This window comes from Pleurodeles waltl, chromosome 10 (assembly GCF_031143425.1).
Source record: "Pleurodeles waltl isolate 20211129_DDA chromosome 10, aPleWal1.hap1.20221129, whole genome shotgun sequence".
Classification (NCBI taxonomy): Eukaryota; Metazoa; Chordata; class Amphibia; order Caudata; family Salamandridae; genus Pleurodeles; species Pleurodeles waltl.
This window is the reverse complement of record NC_090449.1, coordinates 140,138,650-140,150,691: the sequence shown is the minus strand read 5'-3', so window position 1 is coordinate 140,150,691 and position 12,042 is coordinate 140,138,650. Positions and strand designations below refer to the sequence as shown.

The 12,042-nt window shown below is 48.2% G+C and overlaps 1 protein-coding gene across 4 annotated transcripts in view; it reads left to right on the top strand.

The window, feature by feature from the left end:
- Positions 1 to 12,042, top strand: part of RNF216 (ring finger protein 216) — a 697,454-nt gene that overhangs the window by 525,045 nt on the left and 160,367 nt on the right. The window lies entirely within an intron of this gene.

The window sequence follows — 12,042 nt, the reverse complement described above, 5'->3', positions numbered from 1 at the left end:
GTCTGTGGCAAGGTAAATTGTGAATCCTTGCAACAAAAACTGGTGCAGAAGTTTGCACCATTACATTTCTTCTGCACGTGCAGGTTATTATAGTTTTCAATATCATGGCAGCGAGAAAGAACAAAACATGTAACGATGTAATGCTTAGACCAATTCAACTACTAACCTTAGCCTTGGCAGGGTTGAGGTGCAAATCCTTCGTGAGCAGCGCCCCAAGAAGCCCTGTTCCATGACTGCGGGGCGGCTGTGACGTCATCGGGGAACTGTGACGCGGGTCCGCGTGCCGCACACTTCGGGAGCCCGTCCGGGGCTGTCCGAGGCACTCGCAGTGAAAGAGCTTGCGCTGGAGTGGAATGCTACACGGGCAATGCCAGCAGTTAATTCCGCTGCCTCTCACCGACAGCCCCTGACGTTTGTTTTGGACTGGCTTTTTACAATTCATGGGAAAGCCTTCTATCAGTGTATTTCAAGTGACAATTACGCCAGCCTATTGTGCGTCATTCCAGGGTGCCTCTTGCTTTTAGAAGATATTTTAGCAGCGTCAAAAATAAGTGCAGGAACCGCAGACTAGCACAGAAGAAAGTGCAGCGGATGATATGTCGAGCCGCAGTAATTGGCAGTAAACTGTGCCAGGTGTTCCCACAGGAGCCTGCTTGATTGGATTTTGCCTCAGTTACTGTTCCCGCACTTGCCAGCTCTCTGAAGGGCCCGCATCTTCTGGCTTATGATACCATGTCATGGAATTATTCCTTGAAAGCTTGCATTAGAAATGTGGCTGTAGTAGTTTGCAAGCAGTTAAGGCACCGCTGTCAACTTTCACAGGGTTTGAAAATGATGCAGAATCTCCTGCACATTTAAAAAGTAAGACACCAATTTAATTAAAGAGCACAATTAAGAAAGAAAAGACGTGCATTGGAAAAATATGATCGGGATAGCGATATAGTGCAAGTGCACTACCCGCCTTTACTTACCCATGATCTGCAGTCATCCACCGATTGATATATTAAATGCTCCAGATTTGCAAATCTGCAATCGTCGGTGCTTAATTTGAGCCGATGGTTTCCGGTTTCCACCCTCTCTTTGACTCAGAATAAAGTCCGCACACGCTATTGATCTGAAAAATCAAAATACACTGCCACCCCTGTTTAATGTAACCTACCCAAGGCATGGGCGGTAGAACTATGCCCTCTGGGAAGACACACTTGGTGCATCCCTCCAGATCTCAGGACAGGTATGGACCTTGCTTCACCAGAGTCCAGCCTGGGTGTATGTGCCAGATTAGCATGACGTCGGGGCCAGACGAAAAGCTAGAATACCAGTTTTACAAGCAGACACTCAGGGCAGGGTATATGTCAGTCCATCATGCAGGGGACTTTCCTTCCAACCAAGCCAAATTATTAATCTTAGTCTCCTGGATACATAATGTATTTTTTTAAGTTTATGGAAAGGATCAGTGCCTGAAATGGAAAAATATAGGGACAGGTACTCTGTGTCAGAGTACCTGCTTACTTCTGATAAGTGCTGGTACTCTCCAATTAAAAGTATTAGGTTTATCTTGGGAAGTGCAAGTACTCACCCTCTCAAAATAAAAAAAGTGCCAGTACTCAGTACCGGACAGTCCCGGCCCATTTAAAGCACTGGAAAGGCCCCTTAGTGCTAATGTGCAGTTGCGGCTCGTGCAACGCTGCAGGGGTGGGGCGGCGGCGTGCAGGGGAGGGACGGGGGGGATTAACAAGGGGTGGTGGGGGGGAATTACATTTTTTAAAAGAAAAACAAAAAAAAGTACCTTCACAACTGCGCTCCTCCTCTCCTCTTCTCTGCCTGCAGGCACAGAATCCCAGCCTGCCCTTCGCCAGTCCTGGCACTGCTCAGAGCAGCATCAGGATTGCTCTCTCAGGCAGACTGGGAGCCTGCGCAGGCTCTCTCCAGCCCAGAAACTGTGTTGCTGGGCTGGAGAGAGCCCTGTGCGCGTGTGTGTTTGGCCAGCCCGAAGCAGCTGGCCAAACATACATGCGCTCTGAGATGAGCACTCCCCCTCATTGCTTTTCACCCCCGTGGCCCCGCCCCTTTCCCCCCAAAATGATAATAAAAGAAAGTTTATTATCGTTTTTGTGGAAAAGGTTTGCAGCTGCCGCTGCCGATAGAGGGGGGGGGGGAGGCTTGGGGGGCGGTGACACTCCTCTGCTCTTATGGAGGAGCTGCCCCCTGCTCCTGTGTTATTACATGTAATGAGTGAAGCCTAAGAAAGAGTAAATCCTAAGTAACTTGACATAGGCACATTATTTGCTTCTGCTGATCCCGTACATCCCTTGTCCCTCAGGTGTCTCTTAGTTGTGTTTTTTAAATTTCCCTGACTTTCATCAGCTTCTGATACTTCTGGCCTTGCTGCTGTATTAAATGGTATTCCTCTGAAAGGTGCTGTCTCACTGTACACTCCTACCCCTAGCCATCCCTCCAGGTAGCCAGCCTTCTTCCTGTCTGCAGTCATCCCTCATTCATATTCTTTGTGCCCTCCCTTGCTCACACTCCTTTCCCACTGCTTAGACACTTTCCCACTGCCTGAACACTTCTCCCAAGCCCATACTTACAGAGGTGGCTGGTGAAGTTTTAAAGTGGAGGGAAATAAGACCAATACATGAAAAGTGATGAGTGAGCTAGCTGGGTTTTTCCACTGGGGTTTTTGGAGGTTCTCTTCTTGAGAATATTTTGCCTTTGTGTGCAATGGTACACTTTCCAGTACAGTGTTTAAAAATATCCATCTAGCAGCTGAATTGGATTGAGTTAAAGCAAGAAACCTGTTATCAATACCGACCAATTGCCTTTTTTTCAGTAGGCTTCTTTGTCCTTTATCTACTACACTGTGTGATCCTAGGCAGTTATCTAACTTCACCAAATGTGATGATAAAGGACAAATGGGCACAGTGAAATAAAGGAAATTGCCCAGGATCACAGAGTTTGGTCAAGTGGGAAGCCAGGTATGATAGAGCTTCTTAAAATACTTCAAGATGAGTTCTAAGCTGAAACCTTAATAGACTACAGTATTGCTCCATCTAGCATTGTAACCTAGGCAACAAGTAAGGGGCACATGATAAATAACTTGTCTTTCCGTGTTAACTGGCATGTCATCAGGTTGGTGGTGTGAGGGACAAAAAACTTTTCGGATTTAGAGGCTGCCACTTCTATTAAATGTCTCCTGAACTATACAGACTAATGCACTAAATTTAAACGCTTTGCATCTTAAAGAAATGTAGCCTTTCTTTATCATGTTGATTCATTTCATTTTAGTGCATTACCTTGTTGCGTTGGTAGCACATTAATAATTTAAAGCACTAAACTTAAATGGTTCAATATGTTACAGAAATACTGCATTTCTTTAACATGCAAAAGTGTACCAGTTTAGAGCATTACATTGTTACGCTGGCAGTGGCATCAATAAACAGAAACAGAACTGCATGTTAAAACAAGCATTTGTAATGCAATGGGTCTCGCATTTGCTTGAGTTAGAGCTATTGGCGTTGTAAATTCATAACTGGACTTTTGTTGCCACGTAAATTAGTCAACCCTGTCTCATAATTTGGTCTTTTCTTGCCACATAATTCCAGTGGCCCAGCATATAACTAAAGCACTTCCATTTACCTTTTTCCTCTATCTGCAGCAAAAAATAAAAATGTTGCCATCTGATAGAGACTTCTAATTGCAGATTCCTTACCTTTGAATTTCCCCAGGCGTCAGACTGGATCCAGAATTTTTTTCTTCAAGCATTACCTCTCCTCGGGCGTCGTTGGCGTCGCGCTCGCGGTGATGATGATGCGGTCGTATATAGGCGCCACCCCGGTGCGCTGACGTCAGTTCCTTTCTTTCCGCGCCAACCTACGCACAGATCTGGAGAAGAGCTACCTCAGTCATTTTTTGACTACGTCGACATTTTTATCATATTTTTGATGAGTTTGTGGATGCGTCGAGGGATGTTCCGCAAGAACGGATTCAGGCCCTGCAACTTCTTTCACCGAACTATGTCAGTGAAGGATCCGCACCTTGTGTGGTTATGATGTCTGGAGCGCGATCACGACCTGAAGTCGTGCTCCGAGTGTCGGGCCATGAACCCGAAGGCTTTGAGGGAGTGGTCCGTAAAGCTCATGGCGGCCTGACACTCGACTCCACTGCACTCACAGTCCCGTCCAAGAGGAAGGTCTCGAGACCATCCGCGGAGTCACCACTACTCTTCGTCCTCCAAGTCATCGGGACATTCGGGTCAAAGAAGAAGTCGAAGAAGGACAAGCGCTCTTCGACTTCACCCCGTCAATCGGATGATACGACGTGGGAAGAGTGTCGACGTTCTAGGCCTCCGTCAACAGAGCCTTCTTCTGGGTCGGATCTGCGCTTCCCGACTTCTCGGGAGCCGGGGCTACCCCAGCCCAACGTAAAGCATTTTCAGAGGCCATGCGCTCATTTTTGGGCGGACTGACCCACCTTCGGAGCCTTCAGGCACAGGTGAGTCGGTCGGGGTCCCTTCGGTTTCAAAGCCGTCAGCTTTGGCATTGGCTCTGGAGGGCCCCTCCGGATCCATTTGCGGATCCGTCCCGATGCCGGTCGTGCCACAGTGACCTTCCCCGGCATCGGGTCAGACTACGTCGACGCTCGCGGTGTCGGTTGGGTCCACAATCGATCCCATCCTCATACCCGACGACCCAGAGCTGGAACGATGTAGATCAATGCTGATTCTGTTCTCTCGGGCTCTCCCGGGCCCAGGGTTGATCCAGACCCTTATTCTTGTGGGTATGGATATGGGGAGAGTATGGAGGGGTTGCTGGACCCTTTAGAATACCAGCTTGACCCATAAATGGACTGGGTACAGGATTTGGGTGATGCCAGTGGTCTAGACACCTCCCCTGACATTGGTATGCTCTCTCCTCCTAGCGTGGTTACAGAGGAGGTGATTCTTACTCTATGGTGGTGAGAAGGGCGGCTGAGGTCCTGGACCTCGAGCTTCCTTCTGTGCGGGTTAGGCCTAACATCTGAACCAACGTGCTCCATCCGGGGTCTTCCTTTTCCGAGCCCCTTTTACCCTTTAATGAAGCACTGTCAGACGTCCTTTTGGGTACCTGGTCCAGACCCAGCACAGGGGCTCCTGTGAATAGGACGATTGCCCGCTGCCATCGGCCTGCGCCGTCAGACCCAAAATTCCTGACTCAACACCCCACGCCTGAGAGCCTTGTCATCCAGGCTTCTTCTTCTTCATCTGGCGCATTCCCTGCTGCATCCCCGGATAGGGATCCAAAAAGACCGGACAATTTGAGGAATACGTTGTTTTCTTCCAACAGTCTACCGCTACGGTCCATGAACACCGTATGCCTTTTGGGCAACTGTTCGCATACTCTCTGGGATACGGTTGCGCAAGTGCTGCCTGCAGTTCCGGAGGTGGTCCAGACTGTCCTGCCCTAAGCCGTAAAAGATGGGAGGGATGAAGCTAGTTCATGATTTGTTGTGGACTGGATACGACCGACTCTCTAGGCAGATTTGTTGCATCGACGGTGGCATTGAGACGCCACACCTGACTGAGAATGTCTGGCTTTTGGGGGATGTCCAGCAATCCTTGATGGACATGCCCTTTGATGGCACACGTCTCTTCGGAGACAAGGCGGACTCATCTCTCAACCACTTTAAGGATTCCCGAGCTACGGCCCGGTCCCTTGGCCTCGCGCCCGCACCTAGACCCCAGCAGTCCACCTTTTGCCCCTTTCATGGCTACGGAAGGGGCACCCAACCGCGTCCTTTTCCACCTGACCACAGACCTGCGCGTGCTATACAGCCTCTGTAGGGCCGCGGGATCCCACGTTCCCGGGGGATCAGGGAGCCAGCGGGTCGCCCAGTCCACCCCACCCCACCCTCAGCCTCAGCCTCCAAGCCTTCCTAGTCCACAGGTACACCAGGAGCCAGTAGGTGGCAGGATATGCCATCACCTGCCCCAATGGCAAGCCATTACCTCGGACAGGTGGGTACTCCAAATTGTCCGAAGGGGCTACTCCCTCCCCTTCGAGACATCTCCAGCCATGCCACCTTCATACAGTCAGATATCGGAGGATCACATGGCGCTTATCTGCGAGGAAGTCAAAGCCCTTTTGGCCACGGGAGCTCTACAGAGGGTTCCGTTGCCAGAAGTAGGTTGTGGTTGCTATTTCCGCTACTTTCTAGTTCCGAAAAAGGACAAAGGTCTTCGAGCTATATTAGATCTTCGGTCCCTCAATCTCTTCCTTAAACAGGAGAAGTTCAAAATGTTGACATTGGCTCAGGTCCTATCTTCCCTGGATCCCGGAGACTGGATGGTAGCGTTGGAATTATAAGACGCATACTTCCACATTCCCGTCTTGCCGGCCCACCTGCGTTACCTGCGATTCGTGGTAGGTCACGAGCACTTTCAGTTTACCGTACTCCCCTTGGGCCTTACCCGTGCCCCTTGGGTGTTCACAAAAGTGATGGTAGTGGTGGCAGCTCATCTGTGCAGTCTTCCCCTACCTCGACGATTGGCCGTTGAAGGCGAACTCGCCCCAAACAGTCGTCTCCCACCTCCAGACTACGGCAAAGCTTTTGCATTCGCTGGGGTTCACTGTCAACATGCCGAAGTCACACCTGACTTCTTCTCAGATGCTTCCTTTCATCGGAGCTGTTCTGGATAAGGTGCAGTTTCGGGCATATCCTCCCAAAAAGTGAGTCCAGGATATTCGGGCTATGATACCGATGTTTCAGCCTCTGTCCTGGATTTCGGTGAGAATGGCTCTGAGACTGCTGGGCCTCATGGCCTCCTGCAGGTTCAAAATACCAGATGGTATATGCGGGCTCTGCAGTGGGACCTGAAGTTCCAGTGGACGCAGCATCAGGGAAATCTCTCCGACAAGGTCCAGATCTCGGAAGGGACTGCGAAAGACCTGCAGTGGTGGTTAATGAATCAGTATTGGGTTAAGGGCAGATCCCTCTCCTTTCCCCAACCAGATCTTACGGTCGGACAGATGCATCACTTCTGGGATGGGGTGGCCACAAGGGAGAGGCAGAGATCAGAGGCATCTTGTCTCCAGCGGAACCCCGGCTCCATATCAGCCATCTGGAGCTCCGAGTGATTCGACTAGCATTGATAGCATTTCTTCCCTCCCTCAAGGGGAAAGTAGTGCAGGTGTTTACAGACAACACCACCGCCATGTGGTATTGCAACAAACAAGGCGGAATGGGGTCGTGGACTCTTTGTCAAGAGGCCCTTCATCTCTGGACTTGGCTGGAACATTAGGGCATTTCCCTGGTAGTTCAACACCTGGCAGGCTCCTTGAATACCAGAGCAGACTAACTCAGTCGACGATGCATAGTCAAACACAAATGGTCCTCCATCCGGAGGTGGCGCAGGGTCTCTTCCTGCAGTGGGGAGAACCTTGGCTAGACTTGATCACCTCCATAGAGAACATGCAATGTCAGCTGTTTTGCGCGTTGGAGTTTCCAAAGCGGCACTTGCTTGGCGACGCTTTTCGTCATGAGTGGAATTCAGGCCTCCTGTACGCCTTCCCGCCAATACCACTTCTGCCCAGAGTTCTGACGAAGATCAGGCAAGACAAGGCCCAAGTAATACTGGTGGCTCCAGATTGGGCACGAAGAGTCTAGTATCCCGAGCTTTTGAACATGGCCATAGCTCCTCCGATCAGACTGCCTCTTAGGGAGGATCTTCTGGCGCAGCATCAGGGGAAGGTCCTCCACCCGAACCTGTCAACTCTACAACTTCTCGCGTGGAGATTGAGTGGCGACAGTTGATGTTTTTTGACTTGCCATCCAAAGTCTGTGATGCTATCTTGGCAGACAGGCGTCCCTCAACCAAAACTGTATACGCCTGTTGTTGGAAGAAATTTGTGGCATGGTGCATCGACAATACTATTGATCCTCTATCTGCTCCTCTCTCTCAAGTTCTTCCCTTTATTCTTTCCCTTGCCTGGCCGGGTTCCACCTTGGGCACTCTTAAGGGATATCTTTCCGCAGTATTTTCATTCATCTTCTTTTAATGTGGTTATGCCCTCTTGGGGCTAACTATATGGCAACATGACCATGTTTCTTACAAATCCTATTTTCATTGTGGTGTCCTCTAGGTGCTGTTCCGAGCATTACAGTCTAATGCTAAACATTTATTTCTGATAAAGGTTTTTATTGGGTTTATATGATAATCGAATATGTTTTAATAATCTCTACTTATTGCAATTATCATCATAATTCAGACCAACTTAATATCCTTATTACACTATGACAATTTCAACACTCTTGATATGTTTGCGTGACACTTCTAATCTATTACCCCTCTGTGGCCGTCTTGTTTTGGGAATTGCATTGCCAGCAATTCAGTCAATTTCCCCAGGAGTCAGACTGTTATTTAGCATTTATCAATTGAGTGTTTTTGGGAAAGCTATGGACCATGAAGGAGAGAGCCAAAAGTAATTACTCTGATAAGGTAACAGTGTGAACTATGTGACCAGTGCTCCAGTACTGCCGATGGAGTTGGTGCTGTGAGGGCCATGGTTGCCATGGAGCACGAAGGGGAGAGACAAAATAAAAAGAATAGTTCAGCCCCGCTGAAGTATATCGGCAATCGTGCATTTATCCATGTAACAGCGTCCGTATGCAAGGTGGTCACAAAACTACCCCAAAGCGGAACAAATGTAAAGCAATTACCAATGACATAAAGGGATGTTTTAAAAGGCGAGCCCACGAGTGAATGAAAGTGATGGGTGTGGGGTGGGCATGGTTGGCATGTGGTGGGCGTGGTTAAAAGCCCACAATGCTTACAACAGGTCAAAGCACTTGCGTGCTCGACCTAAAAAGGAGGACTTACCTATGGCCAGGGTGCACAATGAGGGCCTTGGTGCTCACATCCTTTGCTGGATCCTGTGCAATGAGGCAGGGTTAATGGCATGTGACACCAACATCAGAAGCAGCCATGATTGGCATGCAGCCCCAGGCAGGACAGGGCTTAAGCCCAAAGCAACCAGGGCTGCCTTTTAAAATCACACTTATGTGCGTCATAAAGGAGTGACTCTGAAGACCCACCAAAACGGCAGGCCTTGGCTGTAAAAAGGTAAGCCCTTATTCTGCTGTTAATTCGGCACTCGGAGACAAGCACATGCACACTTGCACTTGAGCTAGTTAAACAGTGCCTGACTTCCTGGCCCTCGCAAAAGCGAGGGGCAAAGAACGACAGCTAGCCCAAGTTAAACTCTGGGATTGTACTGCCAACCTTAACACTAATTTTAAAAATGCTACTTTTAAAATTAAAGATTACACTACAATACATTATGCAACAGTTCAGAAAAAAACGTGGGCGGAGGCCCCATACCCTAAAGAAGCAGACGCCAATGCCTACTTGTAAAACAAGGCCATTTCTCACCAAATAGATCCGCACCTTTTGGGCCGGTTGATAATAGTTTTATATTCAGGTAGAAGCCTGAGTATCTGTTTTTTTCATTCAGTCCCAATATAGATACTAATTGACTCAACCCCATTTACTCCCTACTGATTTACAAAAGCATTTATCTCTAAGGTTCTGGCCAATCAAATCCCTTTTTTCAATGTAAACATTCTGTTATTCCTCCCTCCACCCCCTCCCCCCAAATAAAGGTTTAACTTTTGCTCTGTTCTTCTACGAATTGCACACAAAAAAACAATGTTACTGCTGCTTCCAGTTTGGGGGTGTGCTGTGTGTGTGTGTTGGGGGTGGGGGTCGTTAACGCGGATTACCCTGGCTTCTTTCTCTCTCCTCCATTCCCCACACCTGCCCCACATTTTCCACGTATCCCCTGTCCGACGCTTTGGAACCCTTCTGCAAATGCTACCCAACATTCAAAATTATTGTATATCTTTGCTTTCTTAAAATAATTCTGCTTTGCTTGCCTTTTTTTAAGACTCTTTAACGATCCTTTGGGAAGATAAATCAGAATGCTTGGTATACTTTCCTTTGATGCCTTTAAGTTCTCCTGGGATTCGAAGTGTCTCTAGTTGGCGAGTACCATGTATTAATTAAACTAGTTACGTGAAACAAGCTTGGTTTTAACTCTTTGAGTTCCAAAACTCGAAGAATTGTAACTGCAAGAATAAAAAAAGCCTATCGCTTTGTGTTTTTGATGTTGCTGGTTTTTTTTTTTGTTTGTTTTTTTGGCCAGTGGTCTGGAATCTTCAGTTTGTTCCCTTTTTGTGTTTTTTACGTGCATCAAAATTGTGTTATTTCTCTTATCCGCTCTTGTCTCCCTCCATATAGACTTTGGGGGTCATTACGAAGCTCTGGCCGCCAGTGTGGCCGCACTTGCACCACAGCCATTATGAAATTTCCCGCTGGGCCGGCGGGCGGAAACCAGGTTTCCGCCCGCCGGCCCAGCGGGGATCTCGGCCGTAACACAGGAGCCGGCTCCAAATGGAGCCGGCGGTGTTGCGGCTGTGCGACTGGTGATGTTGCACCCGTCGCGCTTTTCACTGTCTGCATACCAGACAGTGAAAAGCTGCACAGGCCATGGCAGGGGGCCCCGCGAGACTCCCCTTCCGCCAGCCTTATCATGGCGGTGCAAACCGCCATGAAAAGGCTGGCGGGAGGGGGACTCGTAATCCCCTGGGCAGCGCTGCCCTGGAGGATTACTCCCGCGGGACAAAAGTGGTGGGAAACTGCCGGTCCCGGCGGTGCGAGCGCGGCGCTTCCGCCGCGGTCGTAATCCCCAGGATTTCACCGCCAACCTGTTGGTGGTGAAATCCGCCAAAACAACCCTGGCGGTCAAAGACCGCCAGGGTTGTAATGACCCCCTTTGTGTTTTTCATTAATAATACTCTCTAGAACTCACTAGTGTCTATGGTATACATGGCAAATGAAAAAGCAGTAAATTAAAAAAAATACTTAGCTTGGTTTTCTAATGTGTTTTTTTACAAGTCCGTCCCACCTCTCACGTGCTTGCCTACAGTAGCAGATATATCAGGTTCTAAAGGTATATTTATAATTTTGATATCTAATCTTTATAAATAAATAAAAAAGTCTTACAAAACTGTTCATTGGTCAATTTTCATTACCTCACTAACGTTCAGTAAAGCAAACGTAATAACTATAATCTCCTGAATCATTCAGTATTGTAAAATAGCATAATGTTGTAGCAATTTTTATAGTCCCTTTCCGTGTTAATTTCAGCCAAAGTATGAACATGAAAGAACTCGTGCCGCAAATTGGCCTTGTAAGTGCGCGTGCGAGCGACTCACTGGTGTCTGCAAATGAACATCACAGTTTTGCCCATTTTGTCTCTTCCGCTTGCCCTGCTATATGTATCATATGGCCGACTGCTGATAAACCTTTTGCTATAGGCACCTCACTCTGGCACCTGCCCATTAAAAGAATGTGCTCGATGATGTTCCTCGTCCCCCTTACACTGAAGCGACATGTCATTTCTTCAGCCTCCATGAACCTACTGGCACCTGGAGAGAAGCTGTTTGTTTCGCGACCGTTTCCAATGTTCCGCGGTTTTACATTGGTGACTCATATTTCAGCACCAAGGCTGAAAGTGTCTCGGAGCGGTCTTACTTACAGTGGCCTCTTGGTGTCGCCGTAGACCGCAAGCTAAGCAAAGAGAGACTTTTTGCTGTCTGTTTTGTGAAGCAAAGATATCAAAGTATTTTGTAAGTTTACTTTACATGTCAATTTATTCTGTAAAAAAAGAAAATGATGATACGCAGCTATAATTGGTTGAAATAATACGCTTTGCCTAACCAACACACACATCATTTAGCCAAGCATACGAGCACATCTGGAATTGAGTTTGGCCCGCGACTGATTACCGCGTACCGACTCGGTACGTAGGACGTTATGGTGCCCATTTTTCCCTCTTAAAGATCATGTCTAGGCCTACTGCCAGATATTCGTGGGGCGGCGATGGCGGTGTAAATGGTCATTCTGCATGTTTTGTCGATGGACTCGCCTGTCCACTGATTTCAAACAGTGCACATTTTTTTGCAAAATGATTGTGAACTGCGTGTTAGGAGGTATCGAGTTTTGCG